General features: G+C 35.8%; 1 protein-coding gene across 5 annotated transcripts in view; it reads right to left on the bottom strand.

Annotated features, from left to right (window-relative positions):
- LOC129769306 (RNA-binding protein Musashi homolog Rbp6) overlaps nucleotides 1-17920 on the bottom strand; it is a 1713766-nt gene that overhangs the window by 421536 nt on the left and 1274310 nt on the right. The window lies entirely within an intron of this gene.

The raw sequence follows: 17920 nt of genomic DNA, 5'->3' as shown, positions 1-17920 counted from the left end.
TATGAATGAAAATATTTTTAAAATTGAAATTATATTTTCGCAAAAACCAATTTTTTTAATTCTTAAAAAAATATGAACATTTTTTCAGATTTTCTTTGAAAATAACCTACTGTTTTACTCGTTTCATTCTCGCCTCACATGGTCTGCGAGAATATACACACAAAAATGTTATGAAAGAAACATTAGTTTTTCAGAAATCTCCAAGCACAAATGTCATACCGTTTTGTCTCATATTCCGAAAACATAAGCTGTGATGGCCATTAAACAGTGTCTCATTACTCAAAATGGTACTCTTTCGAAAAATTGATTTGATTTTTGGATACAATAGAGCTTTCTTCCGGGAAATTGCAAAAATGTAATTATATATAACTATTAAACCACTGGACCGAATCATTTGATCGATACATCAAATTAAAGTCAATTAGCTTGGCTTCTTTGGAAAAATATTATGCTCTAAAAATGGATTTTGCTTTTGTAATTATTGATTGTATTTGTTTCTTCTAGTTTACATGGTATCGGGACCAAGGGCGCTATATCAGTATCGATTCCTGTAAATGATGATAAAATTAAGTCTATAACCCTAAGAACATCAGGGTTTTGAATATTAAATTATTTATAACATTAACGTTCAGAAAATTTACATTTAAAAATGAAGTGTTCGCAATTTGAATCATGCGTAGAAACTTTTTTTCTGCTTTCTGCATAAAATATCATTTTATTTCATCTATTAATTGTAGAATCTTACCATTTCTAGCACTTAACATGAAAACAACAAACAAAATAGTTGAAAAAACTACGAAAACTAAGAAATTAACGATGATTTTTTTACAGAATTTGCTAACACAAACATTTTATCATCGGTTTTGACTGTCACTTTTTTGCAAATAATTAATATTAGAAATTATAGACTGTATCGATACCTGTACATGGTATTGAAATGAAGGCTATAACCCAAAGAATTTCAGTGTTTTGATTATTAAATTAATTTTTACATTCAATTGAAATGAATTTACATTTGAAAATGAAGTGTTCGGAATTTTATTCATGCGTAGAAACATGATTCATATTCCGAACGCTACTTCAATATTTAGTTTAATGAAGTTTTCTGCATAAAAGGTTCATACTTTGTCTAGCATTTAACACGAAAACAACAAACAAAATAGTTGAAAAAAAACTACAAACACTGAAAAATGAACGATGCTTGTTTTTTACGGAATCCGCTAACGCAAACATTTTATCCTTGGTTTTGACTGTCACTTTTTTGCAAATGTCTAGTATTATAAATCATAGGATGTAGCGATACCTGTAAATGATGTCAAAATGAACCCTATACTTCAAAGAATGTCTGTGTTTTCATTATTCAATTTTTTATTACATAAAAGTTTAGTAGATTTACATATAAAAATGAAGTATTCGGAATTGGAGGTTTTCGGAATATGAGATAAAACGGTATACACTGAATTTCTTTCTTATGCGATTGACGCGAGCGCGCAGAAATCGCGTTAAATACATCGCAAAATTTTAAGAAAATCACGTAAAAAAATCACCGAAAAAATAGCGTAAAAAAAGTCCAGTGCATTTCAGGAACTATAGGAGTTAAAATGTTGATTAGAGACCATATTTTAATATTAACTAAAACTTTGCCGAATACACTCTATCGCTATCTTGACATTTAACGAAATTAGAATTAGTTATAATTCTCTCAATGAAAACATGAAATAGTTGTTGTTAGAAAAAATATTGTTAATTATTGTACGAGCTATTCATGTGTTTTTTTCAGTAATTAAAAAAATACGTTTTTTTTAATTTTACAAAATATCTTAGGCCCTTTTCAGAAAGTCATCTTGTTTTTTTTTGAGATTTCAAGTATAAAAAGTTGCTTCTCTAAGAAGTTTCTATAGCCATAAAGTGTCTCTGCAACTGAGATGGTGCTGCCTATAGTTCAGCTAATTATAGGTTATTGGCTACATAAGTAATGGAATGAGTATAAAAAAAATCTGAGAACCGGTGGAATTCGACAACTCATTCTAAAAAATAGAGTTTTTGAATAAAAAATATAGAAATGCAAATGATGGATATTTTTAGAGAAGTTGGTTGTTTCCCTAAGTTTAATCTATTACACCTCTTTTGTTATATATTTAGCATCGCCTTTAGTTGAATCTCGAGCGATATCGCAGCAATACTGGGTGTTGGGTTGTCTGTGAACTTTTCAATGAAATTCGACTTCGTCTTCAAAAGCTGTGTAGATTAATACGTGGTTGAAGTTGTAGTGAATTATTGAAATTTCAAAACGCTAATGTCGTCGATCGGTTGAGAACTCTCTAAGCTATTCAATGATTCCAATATCCGTATTGCAATGACGCAAAAACAATTCTAATTTTTCATTCAGATGTTCTTGAATATTTATTTTTAGTTGTTAACTTTCCATCTAATGAGCTTGATTACTATTGTTAAATTATACTGAAAATTAACTAAATTATTGAATAAGATCAGGATGAAATTCGGAAGATTGGTGTATAGAGGATATTCTCCAACAATTTTCTCCACGCAAAAAATTATATCGCAAATAAATCGATGCACAGGCGGTTAATTTCAAGGGTGGTTTTAACGTTTTGTTATGTTTCCTCATGTGAAAAATTACATTATGACTAGCAGCCACCATAGGCTCGAAGCTTCAATAAAATCGGTGAGGATCTTGGTAGAACATATTGGTTGTATTTTTTTTAGTACATTGTTTATGGAATTACGCTATAGCCAGCAGAGGATTTAAGATTCACATTAAACCCTGATTAGAATGATTTTATTCTCGATGTTAATTAAGTACCACACACGAAAGTCGAAAGAGAGTTACGGCAGATAATTTAATTTTCAACATAATTATTAGAAGATGAAAGATGCCATGCCTGATTTTTCAGGGTTTCCCAGACTTTTTGGCTCGTATTCTGACATCCTGACAAACACTCGATTTTGCCTGATTTTTCTGAAGTGATCCTGATTTTTATAAGAATAATAAAGAGGATTCGTATTACGTCAAAGTTTTACTGGTTGGAAATGAGAACTTATCTTTTCGGTCCTCCCTTGTATAGTGATTGCTCTTTCTGTCGTTTATTATTTATTATTACGTATAAATATTTTTTTCAATGCTTAAAACACGTAGTGCGTTTATTCCACCTGAAAATCCATTATGTTTTTCGCTTCGCGATGACAGAAAATGAAACCGTCAACGCCAATTGAATGAATAAACATTGAGGGCAATTTTGCCAGATCTTTCTCTCTCTTATAGATCTTATAGTTATAGATATTTAGTAGATGGTTTTGTAAAGTATATAATAATAAATTATTCAAAAACCGTAAAAAAGTATGACATTTATTGTCGTAGTCATAGTATCACGAACCACAATACTAATAATACATAGTTGTGGAAATGCCTAAAAAAGGACAAGTGGAAGCTTGCTCATGTATAAAACAAAGTAATAAAAATGATATAACAAAAAATAGTAATAGATTGGGTACGGAAATATTGGAAAGAATATTAGCCACTAAGAATTATGTAGAACCGAAAAAAGAAGGTAAAGGTTCCCTTATGTTTTCGCAGCAAATTCGTGCCGCCATTGATGATAAATAAACCGATATGTTGATCAAGAGTAATCCTCAGTATACGACAAATGAATTAGCAAATTCAATACGGATATTTAAATCCACCGGTTCCACACAATTTGAATGAAATGCCTTCAACCGATTGCGTTTCAATCTGCGGCTCGCTTTATAAATATAACGAAAATGCAGTTTTGAAGCAAATCGTCCTCGTGATGGAGGTCTCCTTTCCATCAGGCCAACGATGCATGTCTCGATAAATTACAAAATAAATTATTTTGGAGACATGGTAGGAGATCCTATATCACCAGCTTTCAAATTAACCGGTCATTACACCCTCAGATTATCGCAGGTTCAGGCCTCTACAAAATTCATTCAAGGGCAAGAACTTCGATTCTATGGACAGTATAAAGAATACATTGAACAGTTTTCGACGAGAAAGCGAACATAATCTGGTAGGATATAATTTCAAAGCTGTATGAAACATGGCGAAAGATTGTGGAACAAAACTGTGCACATAAAATTGAATAAATGTATATCGGCACAGACTTTCCGGACATCCCAAAATGAGCTATCCTGTTTTATCCTGATTTTTATTTTCATTTTGCCTGATTTTTTGAAAAGTATAGTTGGCAACCCTGGTTGTAGGTATAAATACATTGGTCAATTGAGCAACTTTGCATACACTTACATAAATCTAAAAAAAAAAATAGACAACTTTTTGAAAACCCAGCTTTTTTTTAGTTTTTTTACAAAAGTTTCTAATTCAAAAACTACAATACCTACGAAATTTTGATCAAAGAATGGAATGTAGGAAATTGTTTAGATTTTCATTAAAAAATCCTTTTTTTTATTACGCTGAAAAAAACAATTCATAAAACCTCCAAAAAATTTCCAGAAGTAACAGTGCTTTTCATTCAATGTATAGGAGACTCGTTGATTGTATGGACTATTCATAAAATTTTCGTTCAGCATTAAAGAAAAAAATGTTTTGGAGAAAAACAAATTTCAATTTTCAAATTATTTTCTGATTTTTTTTCAAATTTGTTACTGTTTTTTAATCAAAACTTGAATAATTTCCTATATTTCATTGTCTGACCAAAATTCTGTACTTCTTATAGTTTTTAGGTTAGAATTTGTTTGAAATGATAAGCTTTTTTATTTTTTTTAAACAATAACTTATTAACAATAAACAATAAACAATAACTCCTCATAACTCTAAGACTTACAAAATTTTAGTCAGAGAAAGAAATATAAGAAATTATTGATTCTTTCATAAAAAAATACAAAAACAATTTACAAAAATTACACTGAAAATATGTTTCAAAAATTTAAATTAATTTTCCTAAAAAAAATTTTTTAAATTCTGAACGAAAATTATATGATTATATTATATACAGAATCTATTATGTGATTCGATTATTCACAATTTTGGACTCGATTATATACAGTTTGGAATTTTTTTTTATTTCAAATATGACTTATTTCAAGAAGAAATGCAACTTTTCAACGTTGAGGTGTAATTTAAGTGGCTATTACATGTACAGTGGGGTAAAAATCGTCATTAGTGAAGATTTTGTTTGAATTTTCACCAGGAATTGTTTATATCAGAGATCGAAATTCTCGCTCGGCTGCGCGATAAATATTCATTCAATCAATCTAGTTTTCGATGAACTGTGTATTGTTGATATTTTCGTCTCTTCCTTTTCACCGAAAATTATTTTTCAGAGAGAAAGAGATGTCGAAAATCTCTATCTCGGAAGTTCAACGAGAATGCTTTTTCGTCTCTCATTTGGTACTGAAAATATGGAGCGAAAAATCAAAGCTAACTTTACCAACATTAGTCTGTTAGAGCAGCGTCCTGAAACCCAATATTGCCGCATGTTTTCAGCTGTACTGAAGAAGTGAAAAACCATTATCGGCATCAAGGAGTCTCTGAAAACGAGACCATTTTTCGGCAATCATAACTCACCGAAAAATAAAAATCGGCTCTGCGTTTCTCGCGAGAATCGAAGTGAGCGTATAATATTCTCTCGCCTCCTATATTTTCAGCTATGTTTCTCTGTGGGTGAAAATGGATGTTTTTCGTCTCAAATCGGCGAGCATTTCGATCTCTGGTTTATATCGATATTGCAGCCAAATTAAGAAAGATAGAAGCTAGGTGTCAGGGAACAAATTGTAGAGCGGTTAGATATCATCAATTTAATTGATAGAAATAATCTAGTTTAATATAAATTTTCAGGATGAAATTAATAGTATCACATTAAAAATTATAAACTTTTACGTTTTTCACTTCCAAAATGTTATCAAAATCCACTAATTTAAATGTTTCACTACTATATCCTGTACAAAATTGTCTCATCTTTCAAATGAAAGCAATAGAATCGTCTCATGTAGCGTACTTTGTGATGTAGAGCCAGTTTGAGGCAATGAGTCCGAAACAAAAATAAAAAGTTCTATAACTCTGTCATTGTTGAAATTCGAACATATGCGTAGAAGGATTTTTTTCATCAAATATGATCGTCTATCATCTCCTGAGCAAATTTATTTTTTTCATGTGAGAAAGGTGTTTTCTGACTTTAAGGGGATGAATAAGGGGAAAGGGGAAAAAATCAAATTCCTCTTTTATATTAAAAAAACGAAAAATATTGTTGCATGTATGTAACGAATAAATTATGTTTTTATTTTTTGACTCGATTATATACAGGAGTCGGTTAAATAGGGGAGAGGGAGGCAAATTGGCGAGGGAGGCAAGATGACGAATTGGTAATTTGACCCGTTGTAATGAAGGAACCTACTTTTTATTGAAGATGCATCATAACAAGGCTAAACTTTGTACTTGGTAACTCTGCCAAAAATGTTATCACAAAAAAAAGTGAAAAATAAAAATGTGAAAAATCGTGATTTTGTCATTTTTTCCGTTTTTTTTTCAAATTTTATTATCCACTTTATGAGAAAAGTTGAAATTGCAATATAATTTTATACATGGTAAAGGTACTCTATTGTACATAATCGGTTTGTTTCCGGCAAGGTTCAATCATGAATTTTTTCAGCTAAATTCTTTTAATGAAAAAGTCGCTTGGGGGCAAGTTGGCGAACTGCAACATTATGTTAATTTTTGGTTTTTTATTCCAGATGGTTATAACTTATAAGTGAAAAAGGGACCAATCTTGGTCGGACACCAGTTTGGAGAATGTTATGAAAGCTATAGAAGAAGGTTCGTCTGGGTGCTTCAAAACAGTTCGGTGTGCCAGAATCAACTTTGAGACGCTATCGACGAAAATATCCAGACATGGAGGTTAGATTCAATTCAGCATTTGCGTTTCCATGTTCTTTATGCAAAACATATTAAATCTGTATCAATTTCAGGATACGTCCAATAAAGGCCGCTGTATGATTTTGTGGTCGCTGTTGACCAGCGTGCGTTGGGTCTTACAAAGGTTCAGCTTGGAAGAATTGCCTATTCGGTTGCGGTTAAAAATGGCATAGAGCACCCTTTCAGAGGAACATGCGCTGGACGGACAAGGGTTCAAATGTTTATGAAGGCTAATAAGTTATGTTTGAGAAAGCCAGAAAATATCTTAGCGGCTCGATTAATGGCATTCAATAAAGAAAATAGCGACTTATTTTTTTGAATTTTGTAAGATATACGAGCTCAGTATCGGTTCCCTGCGTGTGACATTTACAATGTTGATGAAACTGGCGTTTCCACTGTTCCAACCAAGGATAAGTAAATAGTTGTTATTACATTTTGTTGATTTTTAGGTGATCAAACCATATTCGCCAACTTGCCTCCAGGCATTCGCCATCTTGCATCCACGTGGAGGAATTCGACGCTTTTGCGCAATGTTTTTTGGTGGACAATTTTTTTTAGTTTTTTTGCCCATCCAATAGATAATATGATAGAAAACACTTCAGGCTATAAGAATCAGCAGCAACATTAAAAAAAAAAAAATTCCAAGATCCAGGGCTCGACAAAGCTTAACGTCGCCATCTTGCCTCCCTTTCCCCTACAGTGAAAAGAAATCAGAAACTGTATATAATCGAGTCCGCGCTGTATTCCATACAACTACCAACAAGTCTCCCAAAAAATCGGAAAAAGGGCACAGTAACAGGGAAATGGTTTGTTTAGCAAGTAAGCAAGTAAATAAGTCATTTTATCTATTTACCCTCAATCAACAGTATGTAGAGAAACATCATGAAAAAGGTTGATTTCACCTTCTAATTGGATCACAATTGCATCACAATAAAGTAATATGAGCTATGTTTCTGAACTCTTTATTATGCTTCGGTGTAACGTACAATTTTGAAAGTGGAATGTTCGTTATATCGAAGTTTCCCTGTACTTGGTTTTGGTTATTATGCCTAATATCACCCCTTGATTTTCAACATTGAACATACGCGGGAATTCAAGCCAAAGCTTGGCGTAACATTTAACCCTGAATACAGCAGTGACAATCCAACATGAAGAGATTTGTCTGAGTTAATTTACGGAATCGTGTTGTTTGATGGTGTAAAAATAGCACAAGTATAGCACGTAGGTTCTCCACCTGCAGCCTTAGTTGACCATAAGTTGGTATTTTTGAGTGGAATAAGGATGCGGTGTATACCATGAGCAGAATCCTTCTCATAAAGTTGTACCAAACTCACAACAAAAAGTTTCGTTGCAGTTTGGTTTCACATCCAAGCGATGCATCTGGCCACTGACAACAGGTGGATTGGCGGCTGCACCCAAATCTAGCCACCAAGTGCATCTCCCTATTGCCCCTAATGCACAGCTCTATCTATTCAAAACCAGCGATTCCGTGCCGGCGGACAACGCGGACCCACCTTTAATTGTCCTCCGCACGGCACACAGAAGGACACAACACAATCGTAAAAATCACGTCGGAACAAAAATCTCCGTCTCGGCTTTCTGCTTTGTTGCTTGCTTGGCATCATAATGTTGTCCCCCCGCCACGATCTCTCCGCACGGCAGTGGCCAACCAGTCGTATCATTCCGTGTTAATTCACCAACGAGGAAGGAAATGAAAATAAACACAAGCTTTTTGTGTTTTCCACCGCACCACCTCCACCGGATGGCGGAAAGCCAACATTCCTGAAGTCCCACAGTTCACGGCACGCCACCAACGCCATCGTCTCCATCGTCTCACACACCAAAAATTAGTTCAATTTGTATTCGCAACGTGCAGCGGGCTCCGAAAAAAGCGATTTTCCGCAAGATCTTGTGAGAAGCGCCACTTTTTCCTTCTGTGTGTGTGTGTGTGTGTGTGTTTGTGTATGTGTCCTCCTTGGAAGCTACCATTGCCGTAATAGGAACAAAACCATATTCCACCATTTTCTAATTACTTATAATAGCTCGGTGTGGTGTTTGTGTGTATGTATCTCTTTCAGCGAAAGAAGTGTACGAGATTTCGTCGGTCGGTCGGTTGGATGGTGGGCCTCATGGAAGCAATGAAGATCTTTTCACGTACCAAGGGCCACTTACCCGATGCTCGGAAGCTAGAGCTAGAGAGCCTGAATAGAATTGGTCGGTGGAGGTATGGCCGGGCCTCGCCTGGAATACGGAATGAGACTCGGGCCGGCTCTCCGCAAAATTGCTTCAGCCAAACGATACTGAAAGCGTTTTTTTTTTCTTCTCTTCTGGGCTGTGTGGGGGTGGAAGAAAAACGCCATCATTGCACGGAGAGTGGGCGGCGGACTTGAGTGCATAATGAGAATTGTCTAGAGCACCGCTGGCCGTCATTGCTTTTGCACTGAATCTTCCGGAGATTCTGCGGTGTACGTGAGGCACGCCGTGGAGCTTACGAAAAAGGTTGGGGACCATTTTCATCTAATAATCATAAAATCTTTTTCACTTCGGCGAACTATCATTATCAAGAGGTGGTGATCGTGAACGTGTGCACGGGTGTGAGAAAGCATTCCGAGTGCGCGCCAGAGCTGCAGGATGCTGCGAGTGAGACTACTAAATGTTGTTCTTAGCTCTCTGTTCACAAGTGGCGCAAAACACCAAAGCAATGGTGTCAGATTGGACCAATTGTTGCGTGAATTCAAACATCGATTGACGATGATCCGACGGGATGCTCGCTGGCAGCACAGTTTGTTTGTATTCACCATTCAAACCAAAATCTTTCTGTTGCTCTGTTGCCTGATGCTCTCAATATTCTACTCTGCCGTCTTTCAAGAGGCATCCAGAACACGTATTGGTCTGCGAATGAAACTTATTTCCATCTCCTGCTCCTACTCCACAACAGAATGTTGAAGAGCTGAGTGATGGTACGCCTGTTACGGCGCACTCAATAGATAAGGGTATCCTACCAAATGAAGCCTTGATGAGCGGCAGCACATTTTCATGAGCCGGCGAGAGAACTCCTTCTGCTACCCTTCAGTGACAGCTAGGATCTGCACTTATGAACGAACAACACAAAAAAAAATCAAACGTACAAAAACCAACAAGATCGGTGTGTACATGCTTCGAATTCTGATATGCATATTTAACCCCAACCCTGCCAAGTCTGGCCGAATGCGAGAAACGGAGAGTGGGTGTGTATATGATGTTCACTGCAATCTGCCCGATCACTTACCCCAGAAGTGGAAGGAAAACACAACCCACCCTCTGTCTGCTCGCTTTTTCCCCCGCCAATAATCCCTTCATCACGCATGAAAATATTAATATTTCAGTCAGAGTCATTTCATTCCCTGGCTCAGCACAAACGCACACCATAAAATAACAGCTCCTCGAGCATTTGCCTCGCTAGGCGAGACATACGATGTCCTCGCTTCCCACCCCTCTCTCGCGTGGCCACCGACTTTATCGTAATTCGTGAGCACATTGTGTTAACATAATCATTAAAATTCTAAGCGCTCATTATTTCTACACAAACAAACTGCCACCGCAGCCACCGTATTTTTAATCTTTCCTCTCCCCCCCACAAATGTTCCAGTTCCCGTACGCACGTGACGCGTTACGCGCGAAGCTGTGTACAAACAGCGGCCCGAGAGAAAGATATAGGTGGGCAAATATACACCCACGCAGCGTTCCTGCAGTGTATGTGTTGACTTTAGCGCGGCGTAATCCATCGGGTGTCGCAACGCCCGGTTCAGCGAACCGAACCGAGCGAACAGTGGATTCGCCAGGGACCAGAACCAACCGAGCGGACACGCATGCTTCAACACGTGGCCCGTCCGACGACCGGCGATGGGTTAAGTACTTCTATTTCAGAGTGTGCGAACTTTTCTTGTGGGTGTTTTGGTTTCAAGGATATCTCCGCGCGAAACAGGGGGTTACAGCGTTGGCGTTTTCGGGATTATAAAACCTGCTGTCGAGTGGCGCGAGCTCGCAGATGAGGTGAGTTAGTGGAGAGATTATCCGAGATCATCTGTACGTACCTGTAAAGAAACAGAGAAAAACGGAAAGATTAGTCACTTCTTCAGATTGTGAATCGAGAAGTTTTATGGAGACTTTCAGAATTCACAATTCAGAATATGTTTATTCTAGGGTTTGAAAAGAAAGTCTGTTGAAAATGTATGCATAAATGTAGATCTCTAAAATTGTATTGGTATTGGTATTGGTTACTTAAAAAAAACAATTTCTAAATTATTCCTACAAAAATGTGAATGTTTAATCCTCAAAATTAGTAGTCGTTAATTCAAGTTATTTAATCCTCAAAATTAGTACGCGTCAATTCAAGTATTCTAGCGTCTACGGTAAATTAAAAAAAAAACTATAGCAGGTCATTAAAGTAAAATACACATCTTTTCCGTAATACCATAATAAGTGTCAAATTTTAAAACGGTATCTAAGAATGCTTTTGCACTCTTTTAAGCTCAAATATTCATTTCAGATTTGGAAATTGTTTCCGATTTTCAGATTTAGAAAAAAAGATTTTTTATTTTTTTTGATGAAAAAAAAATTACTGAATTTATCGGTTTATCTGTAGAAAAAATAAGTGCAAATTTGATAGTTTTACCGACAAAATTTGGTAAGCATCAAGCTGGCATTCCCAACCCTACTTGTGCAAGTGGCCGCTTCTCGAACGCCTTCCGGAACATGATTTTTAGTATAGCCGTTAGTGTCTCCAGCATTTTTGGCTTTAGGTAACTTCACTTAGGCAAAAATAATTATACTTTTCTTAGTTCTACTGGTGGAAAGAAGTTATATTGTGGTGAATAATCTGAATCAGGAAATTGCTCAATGTCATGTACGTTGTTTTCGGCGAGGAACTCACGAATACCTTCAAATCATAGCTCCATAGCATATATTCGCGTTATCGAATCATACAACATAGGTTAACCTTTTATTGACGGTACCGAAATAGATCATGAATGACATAGTCGATGGAAACAAATAAATTTTCTTCGTCATAAGCCGACTTTGTTTTCAGTGATTGGTTAACTAAAGGTAAGCCATTCTTTAGTTCACCAACCACTTGAACAGTGTCGTGAAAACGTTTCGTACTCATATACCCACGTCTCGTTACCCGCATTTTTTTTTTCAACGTAGGACTACGTTTAACAGAAAGGTATAAGGTGCGAAATGAAAATATACAAAATTATCACTTAACAAATAATGAAAGATTTTGAATGCATATAGTTCGACCATTTCTTGCCAGATCGCAAAGGTGTTTGCATCAATCGATTGGATCAAATCGATTTATATCATTAAAAAATGAAGGAAGAAAAAAAAATTTGAGATAACTAATGAATAATAGTTAAATTTTAAGCATTACTTGAACGCGATAAATTCTTTTCTGTGATTGATCGATTCCGATTGGGACACAACCTCAAACTGTATCGACCAAAACGGGCAACTAAAGTAGCGGCGAAGTGTAATTAGAATACATTAATATCATTGCAAAAAATCGCAGCAAATCCAGGGCCGCTAAGAGAAAAGCCGTATAACGAATCAATTATTCTAATACGAAATCATACAAATTCTTTTATATCGGTTTCAAATTCGTTTAAGGTAGTAGCCCGGTGTGACGGGTTCAGAAAATCGATTTTTTCACATTTTTACATTTTTCGGAAGAAAAACATCTTAAAAATACCCTGAAAAAAAATCAGACCGAAATTTTAAATATTTTTAAAGTTATAGTTAATGTAAGAGAGCGCGCCGTAGTGTGTGTGAAAGCGTGTGACAAAACTTTAAACGAGTTTTTCTCAAAGCCGGGCGAAATTTCGGGGAAACACTGACTCAAAACTATTCAACCGATTGGGCTAAACATTTTATCCGTTATTCTAGGCACACATATCTAAATACGTAACTTTTAAAACATTTAATTTTTTTAATAATAAACTATTTTATTGAAACAATTTATCAAAAAAAAAAAATGATTTTGAAAACTTTTATCACGAGTCCGCCATTTTGTTTTAGATTTTTTTGTTTTATGTATATCATAAGTTAGTTCATTAAAATAAAGTCTGCAGAAAATTAATCTTTTAGAATATTTTATTTCAGATGACATCTTCATTCCAAGGACTCAACTCTGATGTCAAATATTAAAAACAAATTTATGTAAAATTAAATATTTTTTTAAAAATATTTTAAAACACTAATACAAACATGTAAAAATCTTAAAACGATCGCATTTTATTTTCTTGGTAAAAAATATTATGAAAAAACGTTGAAATTTCGGTCGTCACGCCGGGCTACTACCTTAACGAAATGCCGTATAAAGAGCGGCCGTATAGTGAGGTACGGGTGTAAAAGTATTGCGTTTGCTCTAACCAACGGATTGAACGGACCGATTCTGTTGCTTTCATTTGAAAGATGAAAAAATTTAGTATAACATATAGTAGTGGAACATCTAAATTAATGTATCAAAATAAAATTTTGGAAGTGGAAAATTTAAAAGTTATTTTTTTAAATTGGTAATTATTAATTTTATCCCAAAAATTCATACTAAACATGATTGTTTCTATCAATTTAATTAAAGCTCTCTAACCCCTCTACAATTTGTTCTTTGACTCCCAACTTTATATCTCTCTTAATTTCGCTGCAATATCGATATAAACAACTCCTGATGAAAATTCCTTCAAAATCTTCAAAAATTGCGATTTTTAATGAGTTTTGATACTTTTGAACTTTGAACACAAGCAAAGACATTGTAGATATTTGAACATGAACGCGAGAAACTCGTCATTCTTCGAAGTTCGGAGTCATTCGGATTAAAAAATTTACATAAATTCAACATTAATGAAACCATTTCCTTAGAAATAGCGATTCAGCCACGCAAGCGAAGCGACGTAAACATAGAAACGCAAACATGAACAATTCAAGACTTTTAAGCGTTGATTACGGATACGACGAACAACACACAATATATTGTTGTGGATCGCGTATGCCGCTAAGAATTTTTGGTGTATTTCAAGATATTGTGATCCCAACCTTAAACGAGTTTCACACGACTCAACACATCAGCGCCACTTACTTCAAACAGGTGTCCATCATGGCAAGCATACAGAACCATATACTGGCGACAAAAAAGATGAATGTAACTCTTTTCTGAAAAACTTTTTTTTTTTTTTATCTGTATTATAGTGACTTTCAACTAATTTGGCTGGTTCGTCACTTTTACTTCCGTTTTTGGAAGAAAGTCGGGAGTGAGAATTGAACTCGTGACCTTTAGCGTGAGGGGCATGGATGTTACCACTACGCCAGATCGTCTCCACTTCTGAAAAACATTTCTTTGTTTCTCCGTCAGCACCATTTAAACTAGGTGATTGTTGAATCATAAAGTAAAGGGTGTGTCACATCAAATTGCATCACGGAAAAAAACGCTGTAGAAATTCGCCCAGTAGACCGATCCTTTTGAAAATTTTAGACAGTAAAATAAAAACTATTAAGCAACTTTTGGCATTTTCTTTTTATTCATACTTCGAGCCCAAGCCCGTATGCTCGCACCTTCCTCTTTACCCCGTCCATAAGGTTCTGTACAACGTCAGGATGTAGTTTTTTTTTTAACAGAAATCCATTTTCTCTTGAAGTCCGCCTCCGATTTGACAACTTTTGGGTTCTTCCGGAGGGCCTGCTTCATAATCGCCCAATATTTCTCTATTGGGCGAAGCTCCGGCGCGTTGGGCGGGTTCATTTCCTTTGGCACGAAGGTGACCCCGTTGGCTTCGTATCACTCCAACACGTCCTTTGAATAGTGACACGAAGCGAGATACGGCCAGAAGATGGTCGGGCCCTCGTGCTGCTTCAATAGTGGTAGTAAGCGCTTCTGTAGGCACTCCTTAAGGTAAACCTGCCCGTTTACCATGCCGGTCATCACGAAGGAGGCGCTCCGTTTCCGCAAGAGCAGATCGCTTGCCACACCATGTACTTTTTGGCAAACTTGGATAGTTTCTGCTTGCGAATCTCCTCCGGAACGCTGAATTTGTCCTCTGCGGAGAAGAACAATAGGCCCGGCAGCTGACGAAAGTCCGCTTTGACGTAGGTTTCGTCGTCCGTAACAGGCAATGCGGCTTCGTCAGCATTTCGGTGTACAGCCTCCGGGCTCGCGTGTTCCCCACCATGTTTTGCCTTTCGTCGCGGTTAGGAGCCTTTTTTTAACCTTGTATGTACGCAGGCCCTCCCGCTGCTTGGTCCGCTGGACGAATGAACTTGACAAATTCAACTTATTGGCGACATCCCGGACCGAACTTCTCGGATCACGTCTAAACTGCTTAACTACGCGCTTGTGATCTTTTTCACTGACGGAGCATCCATTTTTGCCGTTCTTCACCTTCCGGTCGATGGTTCGGTTCTCGAAGTATCGTTTTAGTACTCTGCTGACCGTGGATTGGACGATTCCCAGCATCTTACCGATATCCCGATGTGACAACTCCGGATTCTCGAAATGAGTGCACAGGATTAATTCACGACGCTCTTTTTCGTTCGACGGCATTTTTCCAAATTTACGAAAAATTTACAGTGAAGCATGGCCAACGTGATCTATACACTCTTATCTGATTATAAGCGAAAACTGAAGATATAATTCCAAAAAATTAAATTTCTACAGCGTTTTTTCCGTGATGCAATTTGATGTGACACACCCTTTAACAGCACGGGAGCAGAGAAGCAACTGGTTATTTGCCGACAATGTGTACCTCAGCAAGAATATAATATCTTTATAAGATCGAGGCTTAAGTGTCAAATGGGTCCACTCTGCATATATATCTTTTTCTGTTTATATAATTTATCCATTGATTTTTCTACTATGGAGGCTTCTAACTACAAAGGTCAATTACCGCTATTCTTGAACAAATCGTGAATTAAAGTGAAAGAGAATCAAAGTTGAAGAAATCATCACTGCTGCGTTAGGTGCCCTTTTTTGTTGTTATTTTTTTTTTCGAAACACAGAAAGGTACAAAATGAACCTATGGTAAATGAGAATGATACATATTTTCGCCAATTTAAACAATTTCAGAAATCGTAAATAATACACAAAAATGTTGAAGAAATTTCGAATCGAACCCTATGTAAATCATTAAAATAGTTTTATGTGACGTTCCGAACTCATAATCATTTATCATTAATCTCTTCCATTTTAGCTTTAGCCAATGATAAACAAACATCGATATTACAGCGCTTGTGGAAAAAAAACTGCAGTTGATAACTACTCAAATGTATCGGATTCGTTTCCCCGTCTTTGATGTTTCAAGCTCTGCAATAGTTATCCGTAAAGCAAAAAATTGTTGATTCAGCTATGGTATTTATCTATATAACTATCACATCTTCAAAGTAGTTAACTGTTTGTTATCTCGATATTTGTGTGATCGAGCTGAAAGAGAGAGAGAGAGAGTGTCTTCTACAATTGTAACACTAGAAACGCGAATGAATCAAAAACACTCCATTTCTTGACATGACAACATCACAAAATTTGTTGTAGTTTGATAAGAATAAATGTTATAACTTGTTGTTTCTGACGAAATTTTTCAAATGGATTATATTTTGTAGACAATTAAAATTTTATATATCATTTTTTATTTCAATTTGTATTTCTATTATGTCTGTTATGATACTGGAGCAAATGCGTCCATTTTTATTTCCATTTTGTTGTTATTATGGAGTATTAGTTTATTAGTAAAGCGATTTCGCTGGATGGGGATATTCAAAGTCAAACCGAAACAAGACTGGCAGTAAGACTTTGGCTCTGGTGGTCTATCCGGCTCTGTGGCGGATATGACGTTGTTTGATATTGCATTTTTTCAACATACATCTGTAAATAAAATCGGTTCGTTTTTTGGTAAACCGATTTCAGTGCTGAGAGCAAAAAAAAATTTAGATAACTCATCTTGCTGTAACCTCTGTAGGAGAAGGAGACGAGACCATCATCATCATCATCATCATATATTTTCCTTCTAATTCCTGCTCATATATATGTGTGGGATGTGTGGAGCTATCAGTATGCCTGATGTAATACAAAAAATGATAATAAAACATTACTTCTATTTTTCAACAAATATTTCTGCAATATGCACTTTATATAAGTAGATGGACACAGAATATTTCATAGAGGTTGTCTAAAAAACATTTTAAAACCATCACTCATTTCGATCAACGTAAAATGGTGCTTGGTGTTGTTCCCGTGTGCTGTCATAAATCTGTTACTGCTGCAATGTTGAATCAGAGAATTTTTACCATTCTAACAAGCATCAATGTAATATTGGAATCGTTTCCAGGGTTCTAAGATTAGGAATTTAGAATAGCTGGGGGGTGCTTAAAAAGATGCTTTAAAAGTTCGAAACGAAATCATTTTTAAATAGAACGAATATGTGCAAGAATGGTGAGCAAAAAAATGGATGAACTAGAATAATTAACGGTTTACTCGCCTTTCTGGTGCTTAACAACAACAAAAATAAGCTTCGAAATCGGCATAGCAACGTTACGATGAACGTGATCCAATCTATTGAGATAACAGCGCACATCTCGGAGCTTTAACTAATAGTCTATGTTTGGCAAGAACATCATTACACAAATATGTATCAAGCTAGAGTAAATTAGTTTTGGGTAAGGACATTGATTTTTAAATTCAACAATTATTTTTAAATTTAGATTTTTGGAAGAGAAAGTACCGATAAAACCTATTTTTACCCCTTCCAGAACAAATAAATATTCAATTTCGACAAAAACCAATGACAGAAAAATATTACGGAATGAAATCAGGAATCATCTCGAACGTTTTAAACAGATTATAACAGGTGACAATACATGGGTTCATGGATATTATTTTGATGCAGTGATTTTTTTTCGAAATGCCTACACCCAAACTAGTGTTGGCTGAAAACATTTCATCTTTGGCAGAAATAATGCCATTTCTTGTGCTGGAGGGTCAAATGCGCA

The sequence above is a fragment of the Toxorhynchites rutilus genome, chromosome 2 (genome assembly GCF_029784135.1).
Source record: "Toxorhynchites rutilus septentrionalis strain SRP chromosome 2, ASM2978413v1, whole genome shotgun sequence".
Taxonomy (NCBI): domain Eukaryota; kingdom Metazoa; phylum Arthropoda; class Insecta; order Diptera; family Culicidae; genus Toxorhynchites; species Toxorhynchites rutilus.
This window is presented reverse-complemented; position numbering and strand designations above follow the sequence as displayed.